The sequence below is a fragment of the Dama dama genome, chromosome 7 (genome assembly GCF_033118175.1).
Source record: "Dama dama isolate Ldn47 chromosome 7, ASM3311817v1, whole genome shotgun sequence".
Lineage (NCBI taxonomy): Eukaryota > Metazoa > Chordata > Mammalia > Artiodactyla > Cervidae > Dama > Dama dama.
Window position 1 is genome coordinate 48,590,368 of NC_083687.1, and position 16,807 is coordinate 48,607,174.

Below are 16,807 nucleotides of genomic sequence, written 5' to 3' on the forward strand. Positions count from 1 at the left end.
GTTTCCAGAATGCATTTAAAATATCATTAAATTTATTACTTCTCAGAAGCACATTTGTAATGCAAAGTGAGAGACATCTATGATTGAATGTTTGGTTACATGGACTCGATGTAAAAATATGATGGATAAAATTATTTTAAAACTGCACTAAAATTCCAGTAAGTAGAGTAAAAACTTTGGAAGCTAGAAGTGATTGAAAATAATAGGGAGAGTAAAGGGGATTGAAATGCATTGACAATTGACAAGGTTGGGTGCTAGCGCATGTTACTTATTACTTTATTAGGGTATTGGTAGACTCATCTGGTTAAAACTAAGGGCATTCTATCTAGATGCCTTTTTACAAAAATTCAGATAGCTTGACTTTATCTGAGTGTAATATTGGTGTAAAGACTTTGAAGCAATTGTTCACTTTTATTATAGCCTTTCACTCCACTGATGATGGTGGTATTTTAGTTGCTCAGTCGTGTCCAACTCTTTGTGACTCCATGGACAGTAGCCTGCCAGGCTCCTTTGTCCATGGGATTTCCCAGGCAAGAAAACTGGAGTAGGTTGCCATTCCCTTCTCAGGGGTTCTTCCTGCCCCAGGGATCGAACCTGGATCTCCTGCATTGGCAGGCAGAATATTTACCACTGAGCCAGCAGATTTTTTACCCCCCACTGATGTATTATTTCTCTATGTAAATAAACCATTTAATATAATAGGGACTATGACCCATGCTTCCTTTCTCTCTCTAAATGTAGCATATTGGAGTGTCCATTTTAATCACCATGCTGCTGCTGCTGCTAAGTCACTTCAGTCGTGTCCGACTCTGTGCGACCCCATAGACGGCAGCCCACCAGGCTCCCCCGTCCCTGGGATTCTCCAGGCAAGAACACTGGAGTGGGTTGCCATTTCCTTCTCTGATGCATGAAAGGGAAAAGGGAAAGTGAAGTCACTATAGACAGACTTAAAAACTAAATGCGGCACATCTTTTATCCCATCCCCTTCTCATCAAAAGCTATGCCACTGTATCTGTGTGGGGCATCGATTTCTGAATAAGTAGCCACTTTGACATGTGATCAGTTATTCAGACAGGTTCGCTGCACTTTCTTATATCTGAAACATCCCTGGAGGCTCTTATAATTCCTCAATGTCACAGACTCTAATCTTTATGGATCTTAAGTCTAAAATTGGAAAACACAGAATATCATGATTACCTACAATATGAAATATTTACAAGTAGAAGTAAAGCTCCATCTTCTTATATAAAAAACACTTCCCATTAAAGTGCGAGATCAACCGTCTTCTCTGCAATCACTTGCTTTAAAAAAATTAACAGATATGATAAAAAAATGTCATCTTTTTGAAGACACACCTCACAGTGTTTAAGCTGTTATTCTGTAGACATTGATTGCTTCTGTGTGAGTTGAGTGTTTACGGGTCATTCAAACTTTTAACTGCTCTCAGTACTGTAAGTTCTACAATTTCATGTGCTACCTCAACATCATTGAGCTTCACAAAGCCCCAAAGGCCTTAATCAGTCAGAGGTGGTCAATTGTGATTTATTCAAAAATAAATGAATCAATGATCTAGTCTCTGTGTTGTGTCTTTAAGAAACATGACAAATAGTGGTTCTGATCTACCAAGCAAGGCTTTTTACGAATCCCTGACACACAGGAAAACAACACACTCCAAGGGTGCCTTTGGGTCAAGAATATTTTATTCTCTGTGCTATCTGATTTGGCATTCTGTTTTCTAAAATCCAAACTATTACGGATCTTGTTTTTTTGATGATCTACTCTTGGTCTTTCTCTTCTCCAGCCCCTTACTATCTCGGTGTCTTTTGAGGGTTCTTGTTTTGCTGTCAGTTCCTGAGGTCTTGGTGTTCCTTGGTTCTTCTCCTGTGGCATCCTCTCTTACTCCAAATATTCTCCTCGAGTGACATGACCATTCCCAAGACTCTGTTTACTAGCTCCTAGCTGCTGAAACCCACGTATTCTACTCCAGGTCTTCCCTTCCTTCAGAGTTTCAGCCCAGCTTGTTAACTAGGCAGCTAGAAATCTCTGCTGCATCCCGTGAACCCCTCAAACTCAGCAGATGAGAACTGGAGTCACCATCCTTCTCCCTAAACCTGCTCTCCCACACGTGTTCCCTTCTTTTGGAAATAGTAGCAAAACTCACTCCCATGCACCCGAGCTGGACGCCCACCGTCATGACTGTGTCTTCTCCTTTGTTCACCTAAGTTCAGTCTTTCCCTTCTGATCTTTCCCAAGTCTTTCTATTTCTCTGCATTCCCAACACAAGACCACTATTTCCCACTGACATTACCACATCACACACGCTCTTCTGCTCTCCTTTAGCTGACTAATCAGTGCAAGGGCCATGCTCAGCAAATTCTAAGCAAATAAGCTGAAGACTTATATACTTAGGCTGGCTTTCATACACATTTAAAACAATGCTTACTGGGGCTTATCAATAATTGATAAGCTCTTGGGAAAATACATCTATAAATTCCTATTTCTCCACATTTTGAAACTACATTTTTATTAATTTTCTCAAGTATGGTAAAGCTGAGTAAGTTGATGGGCACAGTACTAGAGTTCACTGCTGAAACTTTTAAAATATGTTTATTGGGGCTTCCCTGGTGGCTCAGATGATAAAGAATCTGCCTCTGAGGCAGCTAGACCCGGGTTTGATCCCTGGGTCTAGAAGATCCCCTGGAGAACGAAATGGCAGTCCACTCCAACACTCTTACCTGGGAAATCAGATGGACAGAAGAGCCTGGCAGGCTACAGTCCATGGGATCACAAAGAGTTGGACACGACTGAGTGACTTTCACTTTACTGGGGGGACATATATACATATATGTATGTGTGCGCATAGACATATTTGTGTGTGTGTGTGTATATACACGAGCTTCCCTCGTGGCTCAGATGGTAAAGAATCTGCCTGCACCAAGTTTGTTCCTAAGAAAAATGTGTGTCTCAGAAGCTTACATTGATGTATAGGACAGATAGTTTACCTTGGGTATAGTGACTCAAATACAACAAACCATATATCACATTGCTTCCATTACATTTTCATCTCAAATCTGAAAGATCTCTTCCATGCTATTGGTCACTGGGTGTTTCTATTGGAATCTATTTCTGTTTGATGGATGTTTTCACAACTTGCATAAAATTAGTCTAACTTGGCAACAGATTTTCTATGTCTCCAAAATCAATAATGAATCATAATAGTCATGAGTACATACAGTACTTTGTTTTTGTTTTTTTTAAACATGTTAAAAATGAGTAGTGGCAATATAATAAAATCTTAGCTCAAATTTCTCTCAGAAACGGTTCTAGGAAAATTGTTCCAAATGACGCGAATTCTGTTTTTCTGATTTTGAGACCATCTTGGATAGCTCTAGAGAGTACAAAATTGTTGTGAATTTATAAAGCACTTCTTAAGAAAAAATTAATTGACATTCACCTTTTCTTAAAAATATTTGGTAGGCAACATTTTTTGGAGACCAAGATGGTATTAAGAAGCTGAACATTCCTCAGAGAAGAATACTGGAATCAATGCGTATCGGAATCAACCAATAATTGGAATCAGCTGATTCCAAGAGGGTTGATTTCTGGACGTGGGGGCCACAGGCTTTCTTCAGAGCCTCTGAGTGTCCAAATATGCATGCCACCAGGAGCCCTGGGTGGTCCTCACTGAGCAAAGTGATGTCATCCAAACGCCACCCTGCCCTATAAGGAGCACAAAGGGGACGTGCTGAGTGATCTTTGCTTTCTCTTTCCTGGGTTATCTCCACTACTTAGTCAGGATGTTGGCTATACATACTGTTACTTAATTTGACAAATCTGAAATTCCTGCTTCTAACCTTGGCTCATTTCTAGAATGAGGTTCACTATTTACTTTTCTTCTCATTCCAGTTTTGGTCCCTATGCTTGCCCAGTTGTCATAAACTCATTTCCTAAATCCCATATTATATAAAACATCTATATACATGTTATTCAACTTCATTTCTTTTTGTTGCAAAAAAGAATTTCCTAGATTATAACATTCCATTTGGCCAAGCTGGAAAACAATGAATAGTTTATCACATTATTTACTACCACAAATTTGATGTTGCTGGGTTCATATTACTATGTTTTACGCTAAGTATTTGCTTACTTCTCTTTTTCTCCATCACCCCACCCCATCTGTTTAACGTAATTTCTTAAACACAAAGAGTAGCTCACATATTTTAAAATTTATCTGATTCAGAAGCAAATACACATAAGATTCTGAGGATTTGTTTTTTCAAATTTCAACTATTGAAAACAGAATGTCATTGAAATTTGTCCCCACAAAGTAGAGGAGGAACGAGGTAAGTTTTGAAAAGAGAGTTAAAATGTACAAGACTAAATTTTGAAATTTTAAAATTGCTCTAAATATTTCAACTAGATAAATGAACATTTTGATGAAAAAAAATTGTATTTTAATTGGACAAATTTATAAGCTAAATGAGAATGAAATGAAATTAAGAAATGCTTTATTTTGTAATACCTAATTTTGGCCAAGGGTTCAAAATAATCACATAAATTGTGCATTTATGAGTATTATGTAATAAGTGTATTATTATTAATGATGACAAATTATAATTGCAGACTCTCCCAGCTTTCCAAGGTATGGCTTCATCTATTGTCTCTAACTTTATCCTCAGTGCAACCTTGTACAAATGAAGACAAGGGTATTAAGCAATTTGCTTAATGGCAGAACTGGGAATACGATCCAGATCCTCCTGGGTGTGTTCAATAATTACTTGTTTATAAACTGACCTCTCGGGATTCTCCCAGAGAAAAAAATGCTATGAATCTTAGGCCAGCTCACAGACTCCCTTATGTCAATTTAAGTTAAAACAAAGTTACCCATTTAAAACATTTTTTGATTATGTGATAATTTTATTCATAAAATATCCCCAGTTATTGCAATCAAATTAAGTTTTTAAAAAAAATCCAATCTCAAATCACTCTTTGAAAGCCCAAATTCTGAATGGATTACAATGATCAGTGCCACAGACAAGACATATTGTGAAGTGTGTTAATTGTAAGCATAAATCTTCCTAAAATATGAAAACAAAGGTGAAATATAAATTAAACAGAAAAAAGAAAATGCTGTTTTTACAGTCGGCAAATATGACTATGCCAGAAATTGCACTAGGTACTCGAGATAAAATGAAGAACCAAACACAGGGACAGTCCTCACAAAGCACAGTCTATGGATTACACTGCAAACATTTTCCTGTTTCGTAAAAAAACATTTTGCCATGACATTATTTACACCTGTGCTGCCCAACTGTATGAAATTTTCTCCTAACACTGGACATTTATGATTTTCGTAGTCATGAAGAAGCTGGGTTCAGTAACCCTGTCCACCTTTTTTACCATTTTCTTGAGATAGAATCTAGGTTTTTTCCTGATTTTAGGTTTTCATATGGATTAATCCTGCCATCGATGGAAATAAATTTTAATTAACACAAGATAATATATTTTAAACACTTTTACAATGCAGAGTATCTTTCTTTTGCTTCCACACACACACACACACACAAAGCATGACCAGATGCACAATTGTTGGGATAGAATATTTTCTTCTCAAGTCCCAGTGACTAACTTGCCCAGGATCTTCAGCCATTTGGCTCAGATCTGCTTTATTCTGTGCCCTGTTAACAATGACTTTGTGGTAGTCATTCTGTTTGGATGTACTAAAGATTTATTTGCAATGTATTCTTGCAATTACGAGTTTGAGAGGTCTGCATTTTCATCTGTGGTCCCCCTTCCTAAGGCTGACAGAAATATATGGAAGCCTTTTTTATTAATTTACTTTATTTTGTCTGTGCTGGGACTTAGTTGTGGCATGTGGGATCTTAGTTCCCTGACCAAGAATCGAACCTGGGCCCATTACTCACTGGACCACCAAGAAATTCCCCATGAAAACTTTCTGATCTGCAAATTCAGATTGTTTTTCCACTAGTGAAATTGTCACCAATGATCCTGAGTATTTGATTTTCCTGTGAGGGAGATCTGTAGTTCTGAGGTTCAAATCTCCATACTCTCTCTTCAGATGTGTCATTTCCTTTTTAAATACTTAAATTGATTTTACTTGTTAACCCGTTGTATGGAAATTCTTCCCAAATTTGTCCCTCGGCTCATGGATGCCTTTCTCTGAATATCAGCTTGGCTCTTCACTGCTCCCAGTAGAGATTTCCACTTCCCTACCGACTTTATGCTGAGTTCTCATGCATCTTACTATTGATGCCTAAACAGTTTTCCTTTGTCTAGTTCTTTACCAAAAAAAAAAAAACAATTTCCATAATCTACTCTGACTTTTCAGAATGATGCTTCATTTCCCTTGATGTGGGGGCATTTCTTACGGTCCCTAGATAAGTTTTGTTTTTGCTACTATTGCTTACGCGTGATTCATCCAGGAATTAGGACATAAAGTTCTGCAGGTGCATCCAGTGCAACGACCTAGCCATCAGCGTGCACACTGTGCACTCGGGGTAGGTTGCAGGTCTCTCTCGAATCTATAAGGTCCAATTACTAGTGTCTAGTAGGATTCTGTCTGCTGGAATTACTGTAAACATCACATCCGTTACCTGGTTCCTTTCACAGTGGGAGGATGAAGGACACAGAAAGCTGTCATTGTCAGTACAAGAAGCCATCCCCAAACACGGCCCACCCAGTGTTTTCTGGTGGAAGCTGCACTGCCCAGAATGCAATATATTTCTACCAGTTCTCCAAGCCCCAGGCTACTTTCTGCCTGGCTGTTTTCTGGGGCTCGGCTCTTCTGACTAGCAGAAAAACAAGACAGGTGGCCAACACTCTGCCTCAGAGAGTGATGGTCAGGCAGGGCAGTCATCTCACCAACGGGGAAGCGTACCCTGGGAGCAAGCACACCTCCGCTCCTGAAGGGAATTATTTTTATTTAGATTGGGCCCAGGCTGCATTTTGAGCCCTGATGCATCAACTCTATACAGTTATTAAAGCATCTTTCCACATTCTGATGACAGGATTACTGCTTATGTGGTTGGTTTTCACTTTTGTTTATTTGTTTTACTGTTGTTAATCCTGATCTTTTCATGTCTTCGTAGGAATGTGGAAAGCTTTATATCAGGGGTTGCTAGCTACATGCTATTTTAAACATGAAATTTAAAAAAAAAACTTAATAAGGAAGTCCATTTACACAGACACTTAAAGCATTACACTATCGATCAATGGAATTGGACAAAGGCTGTCAACTTAAAGCTAACTTTTTTAATTAGTTACAGGTTTTATGAACAAAAGTGAAAGTGAAGTCACTTAGTCATGTCCGACTCTTTGGACTGTAACCTATCAGGCTCCTCCAACCACGGGATTTTATGAACAAAACCCATGCCAAAAGCCATCCAAAATCAGATGTATGTGCACAGGGCACCCTGTTGTTCAAGGATCAGTCAAGCCTGAAACTAACCGGTGTCATTTCAGGGGGTGGGGGACGCTCAGAAGAGCTCTGGGACCATAGTCCTTTTCGCCTCAGTACAGAGAATTCAGCGCGAGCAAAGTGATAGGTAAGAAGGGATCGATTAGAATAGGACGCTTGTGAGGCTGACAAGCAGGCAGGTGAGAGATGCCGCCCCCTGAGAACTAAGTGGGCTACAGTTTTATAATCAAAGGCCAAGTGGGGAGGGGAGAAGAGTTTCCTTGTCTTCTTGAGTGGATGTCATGCTTCCATCATCAGCTCCTCCTCCAGGTTGGGCAGGGGAGTTTTCTTGTCCCCAAATGATCAAACTAGGTCCACAAGTTACTGCTTTTCTCTGTGTGCAGACAGCGTGTCCAGGGGGTCACTAACTTCCTGAGCTCACCACGCGGGATGTGGGGCTCAGGCCACCATCGCTTTATTGTTTGGGGGCATCTCGTGCTTCTGCGCCTGGTTTTGTTGCTAAGCAAGCCTGCTTGGTTTTGTGGCTAAGCAAACCTGCTTTCTTGAGTGATCATTAACTTATAGGGGTCTCCCATACCTTTCTATTTACAACCTCTAGTGGGATTAACTATTTAGTCACCTATTTTGCACCTTCATTCTGTCCCTATCAAACCCAAAATAGCAGCTTATGATTGAAGTAATAGAAAAGGTTACTCTCCCCTAAGGATTTATTCTTATATGCTTTTGAAGAGACTCCCCCGCCCACTGCCTATCATCCCATCCTATATGGGAACTAAAGTGATGCCAGTTCTCAAGGAAGATTAAGCATCAGTGATAATCTGGTGAATCTGCCCCTGAACCACACACACACACACACACACACACACACACACACACCAGCACACAGCACATACACATGTCAACACACACACACACATGCACACATACACACTGATAGTTGGGAGAACACACCACAGAGTTAATCACAGGCTCATCAAATGAGGGCAGAGTTATTAGCACACTCAATCTGTTGCAAAACCCACTCCCATAAGGATGTTCCCCCAAGAAAATAAATGAAAGAAACCCTTCAGGGAAAATTGTAGATTGCATCAACATTTGCCACAAAAGAAGCTTGAAAATAGCATGAGTCACACCAGCAAAGTTTGTCATTATGATTTAGTATTGCATATTTTCTTTAACTCAAAACCAAACATACCCAAATTTTAAGACGAATAAACACCAGCATTTATCTTGATCTTATGTAAGAAAGCACAAAAAGACAAGTATAACACCCTAAATAACTCTTCTTTCCATTCGAGTTTGCATCTTCATTTCTGAAACTCATTTTAAAAACCATAGGGCACGGCACCATGGAAATAAAAGGTCATTTTTCATTAGCCTTGAATGTGTGACTTAGTAATATAACTGAAAGCATGACTGTAGCACAGGGCCAGGATTCTGTTGCCAGGAGATTATATCAAGATGATACAAAATATTTCACACCCTTTTTTTAATTTTCAGATATTATAATAAAAATTCCTTGTCATGTCACCAGCTAATATTTTAACAACTAATTTTAGCAATTGTCTTAGTGATGACAATCTCTCACATAATGCATAATATCACACAAGAATGACATCTCAACATTTTTGTATCTTACTGTTTCTTTAAGTTCATTTCTTTTTTATTTAACCTTCCAGAGCTAAGGGTCAGAAAGTGGTTAGAATCACACAGACAAAAATAAGAGAGATGTCAAAATAACAAATGCAAAACTTTTTAGAAGGATGGCTTTTTATTTTGAAGTTTCACACGGGTTTTATACTAACAACATAAAAGGATAAATGTGAGCCCAGTCCTGGGTCTGATGAGCAGCAGACTACACTGCAAACAAACGTTGTGTCTCTTTTGGTAGGTACCCATACCTACCCCAGTGCTTGGCTCATGGGAGGTACCGGAAAGTTATTAAACAAACAATAATTGATCAATTACTTTTCTTTTTTATGGGCAAAATTTTTTAATTAAAAAAATGTATTGGAGTCTAGTTGATTTAAAGTGTTGCATTAGTTTCTACCACAGCCAAGTGAATCACTTCTACATACACGTGTATCTACTCTTTTTTAGATTCTTTTCCCATGGAGGTCATTACAGAGTATTGAGTAGAGTTCCCTGTGCTACATGGTAGGTCTTTGTTATCTATTTCATACATTGGGGTGGTGGTGGTTTAGCCATTCAGTCGTGTCCAGCTTTTTGCAACCCCATGGACCCTGCCAGGCTCCTCTGTGCATGGGATTCTCCAGTCAAGAATTCCAGAGTGGGTTGCCATTTCCTCCTCCAGGGGATCTTCCTGACACAGGGATCTGACCCACATCTCCTGCTTGGCAGGCAGATTCTTTGCCAATGAGGCACCTGGGAAGCCCATTTTATATAGAGTAGTGTGTAGGTATCAATCCCAATCTCCCAATTTATCCCCTCTTCCCCCCTGGTAACCGTAAGGTTTTTACCTCAATTACTTTTATTTTAGAAGTTTCTCTGCAACAGAATATTTTAATTCATTATCCAAGAAGACTTTTATTGGGGTCATTTCAGTACAATGTGTTTTCTTTCTGACAATGTTCCCCTCACTTTTTGAATGAAGCAAACCAGACTGTCCAACATTCATAGATACCTCTAATTAGTATTAGCATTCTATTCTGTATGTTAATAAAGACATATTATCTGCCCGTTGCCCTGCCTTTTTGCAGTAGAAAAGCTACGGCAATCCCATTTAAAGTCTTTTAACCTAGTCTCTTTGTGGTGGTGGCAACAGCAGAGTCTTCTGGGCTTTGTAACATAATAGCACCCTTTTATCACCCTGAATGGTTTATTAGAACCTGCTTGTACTGATGATTTAGTTCTACCATGGTGAGGCCACCACTCCGGGGCTTTCTGCTCTGTGTGGGGACTCTTCTGTCATTTTAATGTTGAGGGGTTTGTTTGTTTTCTTGTGAAATGGGCTTTCATTTAATTTTAGCATTATTTACATTATTTATTATCGGGAGACAAATTGAAGACTAGGGGATTGAGAACAGTGCCTTGTGCTCCAGAATCACTCTGAAATCTGTGGCATAACGGTATCCCCGAGAATATTCAGTCCCTCCGAAGGCATCACACAGATGCTCGCTCAAATGTATGCCTCTGCTTTCAGTCACAGAAACAAATGGAAACATAATGCTTAGCCTCCTTCAAAACTCAGATTTTGCAGATCCAACTGCTTCACCACACTTGGTGGACTTTTCAGGTTTTCCTTTCCACCTCTAGTTTTCAGCAGCTGGGTATGTGAAGGGCCAGACAACATCTCAGCCAAGTGCTGGTCCCCAGACCCGAGTGAGACGAGGGTTCTTACTCCAGCTTCCTAATTCTGACTCCATCTAGAAGCCGGAGTTCTGCCTTGCTCTCTGTGCTGAAGCCTGGCGAGTTTCTTTGCCCCATACCTCCTTCTCTCTCTGAAAGGAGAGATCCTAAATGGAACCTCAGCCCAGAAACCCCTGTGGGCTCAGCTTCCTGTGAGGGTTAATTATCTCCAGCCCACTTAGTGAACTTAGCAGCTGGGGTTGCACTGGTCTTGACTGCTCCTCCTCTGTCAAAAATGCGCTTTTATTATCGATGATGTTTGCCCTCACCAGACCTGAATACAATGACAAATTGTAAAGGTGAATTGGAAAGAAAAATGTTATTTTCCAGAAAAATATAATTTTCATAAATTAAATATTATCACTGCAAAAAAGTATGATATTGTTGAATTGACATGACTTTAGAAAAGGAAAAATAAAATATTCTAAACTGTATCTGGTAAGATAAGGATTGACTGACAGATCTCAGCTTCCATTCAACCCAGGCATCACAAATACCTTTGGTTCTTGTTTTTTCCAGGCCACTTCTAAAATCAGACAAAAGAAAAGCAATTTTTAAATAGCCATTTAAGGATCAGTCAGTATAACTAACCAAAAATTTGTCATTTTTGAATCAACTGACAAAACCCGAAGGCTAAAATCATGCCTGCCTTCATTCTTAACATCAGCAGTGAGGTGAGGGATTTAATTAGAAGTGAAAATATGAAAAGAAAAAATACTATATAGTTAGGGTAAAAAAAAAACAAACCTAAATACCTATAAAATGACTTCCCCAGTGACTTTGCCATGCACTGGATTGATCTGGAGTGGTAGGCCTTCAGCAGTTCTTGAAATGGTGAAATTCTTTGAATACTGTGGCCTTGGAAATCACTATACTCCATGTAAATCAGCCAAGAACAAAGGACGTCAACGGGACTGAATTCTTCCAGATTTAGGCAGCCTGCAGCGCAAAGATACCCTTCCAGGAGACGCATCCAAAAGAACTCCATCCAAAGTTAAAACTTTGCATTCAAAGACCTTTCCTGGGTAAAAAATGCTAACGAATAAATTCCATGACTACTTTTTTCTGGTATGCAAATTTTCTCTGGCAAGTTCTTTAAAACAACAACAACAAAAATCTCATTGAATTTAATGAAATCAACGCAACAGCCAAAAGTTAATACCATTTGGACGCCAAATGCTACAATCACTATTTTTGTTTGATTGTCTTCAAAAAGTAACCCACAAAATATCCTTGATCTTCTGTTAAGTTTCTGAGGATTTCAGAAAAATTCCTGTTGATGACTTAAGAACATGCATTTATAATATAGTTACTTAATTTTTCCAGAGTTGGAAAATACTAAAGCCATTGGCATTTGAATTATTCCACAAATGATTTTTCTCCCAATGTGGACTGATTGCATTTTTTTTAATAGCTGCATTATTTAATAGAAACAGGAGGATCAAAATATCTGATTCTCTGAACACCATGATCACCTCATTCCAAGCCATAATTCCACTAAGAATAGACAGTCTCCAATATGAGAACAGGGCTTCCCAGGTGGCACTAGTGGGAGAACCCATCTGCCAATGCAAGGAGCTGCAGGAGACATGGGTTCGATCCCTGGATGAGGAAGATCTCCTGAAGGAGGATGTGGCAACCCACTCCAGTATTCTTGCCTGGAGAACCTCATGGACGGGGGAGCCTGGTGGGCTACAGTCCAGAGCATCACAAAGAGTCAGTCATGACCGAAGCAACTTAGCACACACCTATGCAGATGTCAACTAGATGGATGCAAAGCACAAAATGTAAGAATCAAACAAGATGCTTAAACATCTTTCATTCTTCACTCACAAAATCTTGACCTGAAACGTGAGTCAAAAGAACTAGCAAAAACAGCCAAAGCATTTCTGCTTTCCTATGTGCAATGCCTTTGGTCTGAGTCTAAAACACAAAATAAAACTTGGCACTGATTTTTAAGACAAATAAAACTGGACATCACTTTCTAATAAAAATAGATGCTTCTAGACTCCATAATATCATGCAAATAGGCCTTCTGACAGGATATAGCATCAATGTCAATGGTTTGAGTACAAAGCTGAAGAAATTTCCTTTATTTCAGGGACTACCACTAGGTCTTAGAAAGCTGTGTGATTCTAAGCAACAAAACATAGCAATATGATAGTTTTGATTTTAAAACTATCTATCTTTAGCATCTAGCAGGATGCTTTGCCTGCAATAGGTAATTAGTAGATATCTGATAGATGAATTTGTCGTTGTTCGGTTGTACAGTCATGCCTGACTCTATGAGACCTCATGGGCTGCAGCACACCAGGCTTCCCTCTCCTTCACTATCTCCCAGAGTTTGCTCAAGCTCATGCCCATTGAGCCGGCAATGACATCCAACCATCTCATCCTCTGTTGCCCCCCTCTCCTCCTACCCTCAGTCTTACCCAGCATCAGGGTCTTCTTTTGGGATGAGTCAGCTTTTTGCATCAGGTGACCAAAGTATTGGAGCTTCAGCATCAATCCTTCCAGTGAATATTTAAGGTTGATTTCCTTTAGGATTGACTGCTTTGATCTCCTTGCTGTCCGAGGGACTCTCAAGAGTCTTCTCCAGCACCACAGTTTGAAAGCATCAGTTCTTTGGTGCTCAGCCTTCTTTATGGTCCAACTCTCACATCCATACATTATTATTGGAAAAACCACAGCTTTGACTATACGCACTTCTGTCAGCAAAGTGACGTCTCTGCTGTTTAATACGCTGCCTAGCACATGAATAAATGATAAATATCTCAGCTAACCTTGTTAATGATTAAGTGGTAGGCAGCTATTTAAAAACTTGTAAACCTGAAAAGAAGTTTCTGCAAATGCAGGAGATACAACCTCCTAATATTTAATGTGGAAATGGGCTTAACTAAACTAGCACATGAATAATAATTAGAAATATATATATACATAAATATGTATTATCACTTTGTTGTCCATCTGAAACTAACACAGTACTATAAATCAACTATAGTTCAATTTAAAAAAAAGAAATTTCTCAAGCAGGACTCTAGCCATGGATAGCAAGATTTCTAGTTCTAGCTTTTTAATTCTCCTAATTAATAAATAGGTCCCATCCTTAGTCTTTTTAAGCACTGAAGTTCTCACAGAACAATGACTTGCCATGGATTTTAACATTTTCTCTGTGGCTTTAGGAGGGACAGAAAAAGGAGGAAGCCAAGAACCACTCATGCCCTTTGCTTTCAAGCATAATGTCAGTATAAGAAAGGTAATCAATGCAGCACAGGAGATGATTTCTGCCTTCAAATATCCTCAGAAAATTGTCATCATCACTGTCCCCTGCACACATATATATATACCACTCAAAGGATCAGTCCACATTCTTCAAACCTATCCTAAAAAAAGAGAGAACCAAAAAAGCAACAGTATTCTCCAGTAAGAAAAAAAATGGTGTCAAAAACCATAGATATAATGGCTAAGAATTATAATAATAGTTTTAATTCATAATACAGTTACAAATCTAGAATTGATCCATCCATAAGGGCATTGATTTTGGAGACTGATCCCTTCACTTTGTCTTAGCATCACCACTTTACTGTTGTGTGATCTTGGGCAACTTAGTTCATCTCTAAGACTCAGTTTGCTCATCCTTCATGTGGACATAAAAAGACTAGCTTCAGAAGATTATCGGGAACATTGAATAAACAGGCAGTTATGCTCAGATGCTCAGTCGTGTCCGACTCTTTGTGACCCCATGGACTGCAGCCCACCAGACTTCTCTGTCCAAGGGATTTCCCAGGCAAGAATGGGTTGCCATTTCCTTCTCCAGGGGATTTTCCAAACCCAGGGATCAAACCCAAGTCTCCTGCATCTCCTACTTTGGCAGGCAGATTCTTTACCACAAGCACCACCTGAGAAGCCCAGTCATGCAGTTAGTTAATATACAGTTTGTACACATCCTCCACATACAAAGGTGTGTCTGTATCTGCCACTTTGAGTAAATTCAAAAGCCATTCTGTTTTATAATTTGGATTTTTGTATATTGGGAACCTCAAAGCAGAGAAATGCATGCTAATTAAGATATGTCTGATGGTAGATTTTTACAAATTTATCTGGCTAAATGTCAAGACTATTCATAAACCAGAATTTTACCTTATTATTGAGAATATAGTATAATATTTAAAATATTCCAAATCAATGATACAGGCTTCCCACATTATATTTTACTTCTACCTAATACTATGATTAATTCTGGGCACCTATAACATAATCTTAAACTCTAATGTGACAAGTTAGAAAAATAAAGGACCTTTTTTTTTTAACCCAGCCTTTCATAATTTAAAATGTAACCTTTAGGTTTACATGATGCCTGCAAGCAGTGACATGGATGTTGACGACATTAATATCACTATTTCTGTCACTAAAATCTATAGCAAATACATTAGCAGCCACAAACGGAGGCAGTTTTTCAGAGAGCTTGCTAATTGCATTGCCACTGTGAACTCAGTTGTGCAGTGTTGAGACATAAAAACGCAGAGCTAAGAGACACAAATCCTGGGATGATATGCAAACAGGGTAGTAGCTGTTTTTGAATCCATGAGCCTTGTGTTGAGATGACATATCTCTGTCTTGATATTGTGGGATGATCCTTCCCAAATAATGATCAAAGACACAAAGGGTAGCTGACAGAGCAATGTGCCCAACGTCCTAAAGTAAAATCAGGATCTAACGGAGAGGAAAGCAGATGCTCTTAGATCCAGGATCCAGGATTAACTGAATTCTTCTCATTTTGAATTTGCCCGTCTCTACCTTCAGTCCACCAATGGCCCGCAGAGCAAAGACATCTGTGTGCAGCGCACACGTTCAACACCGTGGACCGTGGTGAGACGAGGCCCTCGTAGGGGACCCGAGGCTGGGACTCAGACACCAGCCACCCCGCCTGCCGAGCCTGCGCTCAGCCACCCCAGGGCACCATCCTTTGCTTACAGGCAGACTTACCACCTGGCATTTCTCGATAATGAAGGAAAGGGATTTCTCAATTCCGAGCAGTTAATCATAATAAAAAGGTTCTGTTCCTGGCACCTCTCTGGTGGTCCAGGGGCTGAGACTCTGCACTTCCCAATGCAGGGGCCCCAGGTTGGATCCCTGGTCAGGAAACTAGGTCCCACATGCTGCAACTGAAGACCCCGAATGCTGCAACGAGGCCCCACCACAGCCAAATAAATAAAAATAAATGTCTTTTGAAAACCATTCTGTTTCCGTCATAAAGAATGAATATAAGCCTGGCCAGAGGGGTGGTCTGGGGGGGAGGGAAGGAGGCCTGACAGGGAAGGAACCTATATATAATTATGACTGAGTTGTGTGGTTGTATGGCAGAAACCAACACAACGTTGTAAAGCAACTTTCCTCCAATCAAAATACTGTAAAAATGAAGAAAGATAAAAAAAAAGAATAAATATAAGTCATTATAATATCTCTATTCCTCAATTTTGCTGGGTTTTTTTTTTTTTTTTTTTTTAACAGAGCATTAAAATCTAAAAATCACTTACCTTACTCTATTTACTGTGAATCCTAGCTCTTTAGAATTGGAAAGAATTTCATCAGCTCTCTGCTCTCTTTCTCAGTCTGTCTACAGGGGGGAAAAAAAAAATATCCTGCAGAGAGATGATAAGCATTATGAGGACCCCTTTCAAAGTCACAAGTTAGTTGGTGGTCCAAGACCCCCGGCTGCAGGATCTCAATCCATCCCACTGCCAGCCCCGGCTGGGAGACCCAAGCCTGGGTCCCCTAAAAGTCAGTGCTCCTCATGCACCTTCAGAGGGAACATAAAGACAGCATTCATTAGATTTCATTGCCTTAGTTATTATCCAACTTGTAAGAGAATAAAGACATTTTGTTTAAAGCAGCTTGCTACACCATTGGGCAATGGTCATAAATTCAATATTCTCCTAAGAATTAATCTAAGAATAGGAAAGAACAGACAAACTTTTATTTGATGGCACAGCTGTACCA

The 16,807-nt window shown here is 39.5% G+C and overlaps 1 long non-coding RNA gene across 4 annotated transcripts in view; it reads right to left on the bottom strand.

Annotated features, from left to right (window-relative positions):
• Positions 1-16,807, bottom strand: part of LOC133059207 (uncharacterized) — a 168,582-nt gene that overhangs the window by 8,394 nt on the left and 143,381 nt on the right. For 3 of the 4 annotated variants that reach the window (XR_009693496.1, XR_009693497.1, XR_009693499.1), the window contains one exon: positions 16,345-16,424. The exons of the other annotated variant lie outside the window; for it this stretch is intronic. This is a non-coding gene — a long non-coding RNA (uncharacterized LOC133059207). The remainder of the gene's footprint in view (positions 1-16,344; positions 16,425-16,807) is intronic. 4 annotated transcript variants of the gene reach the window in all.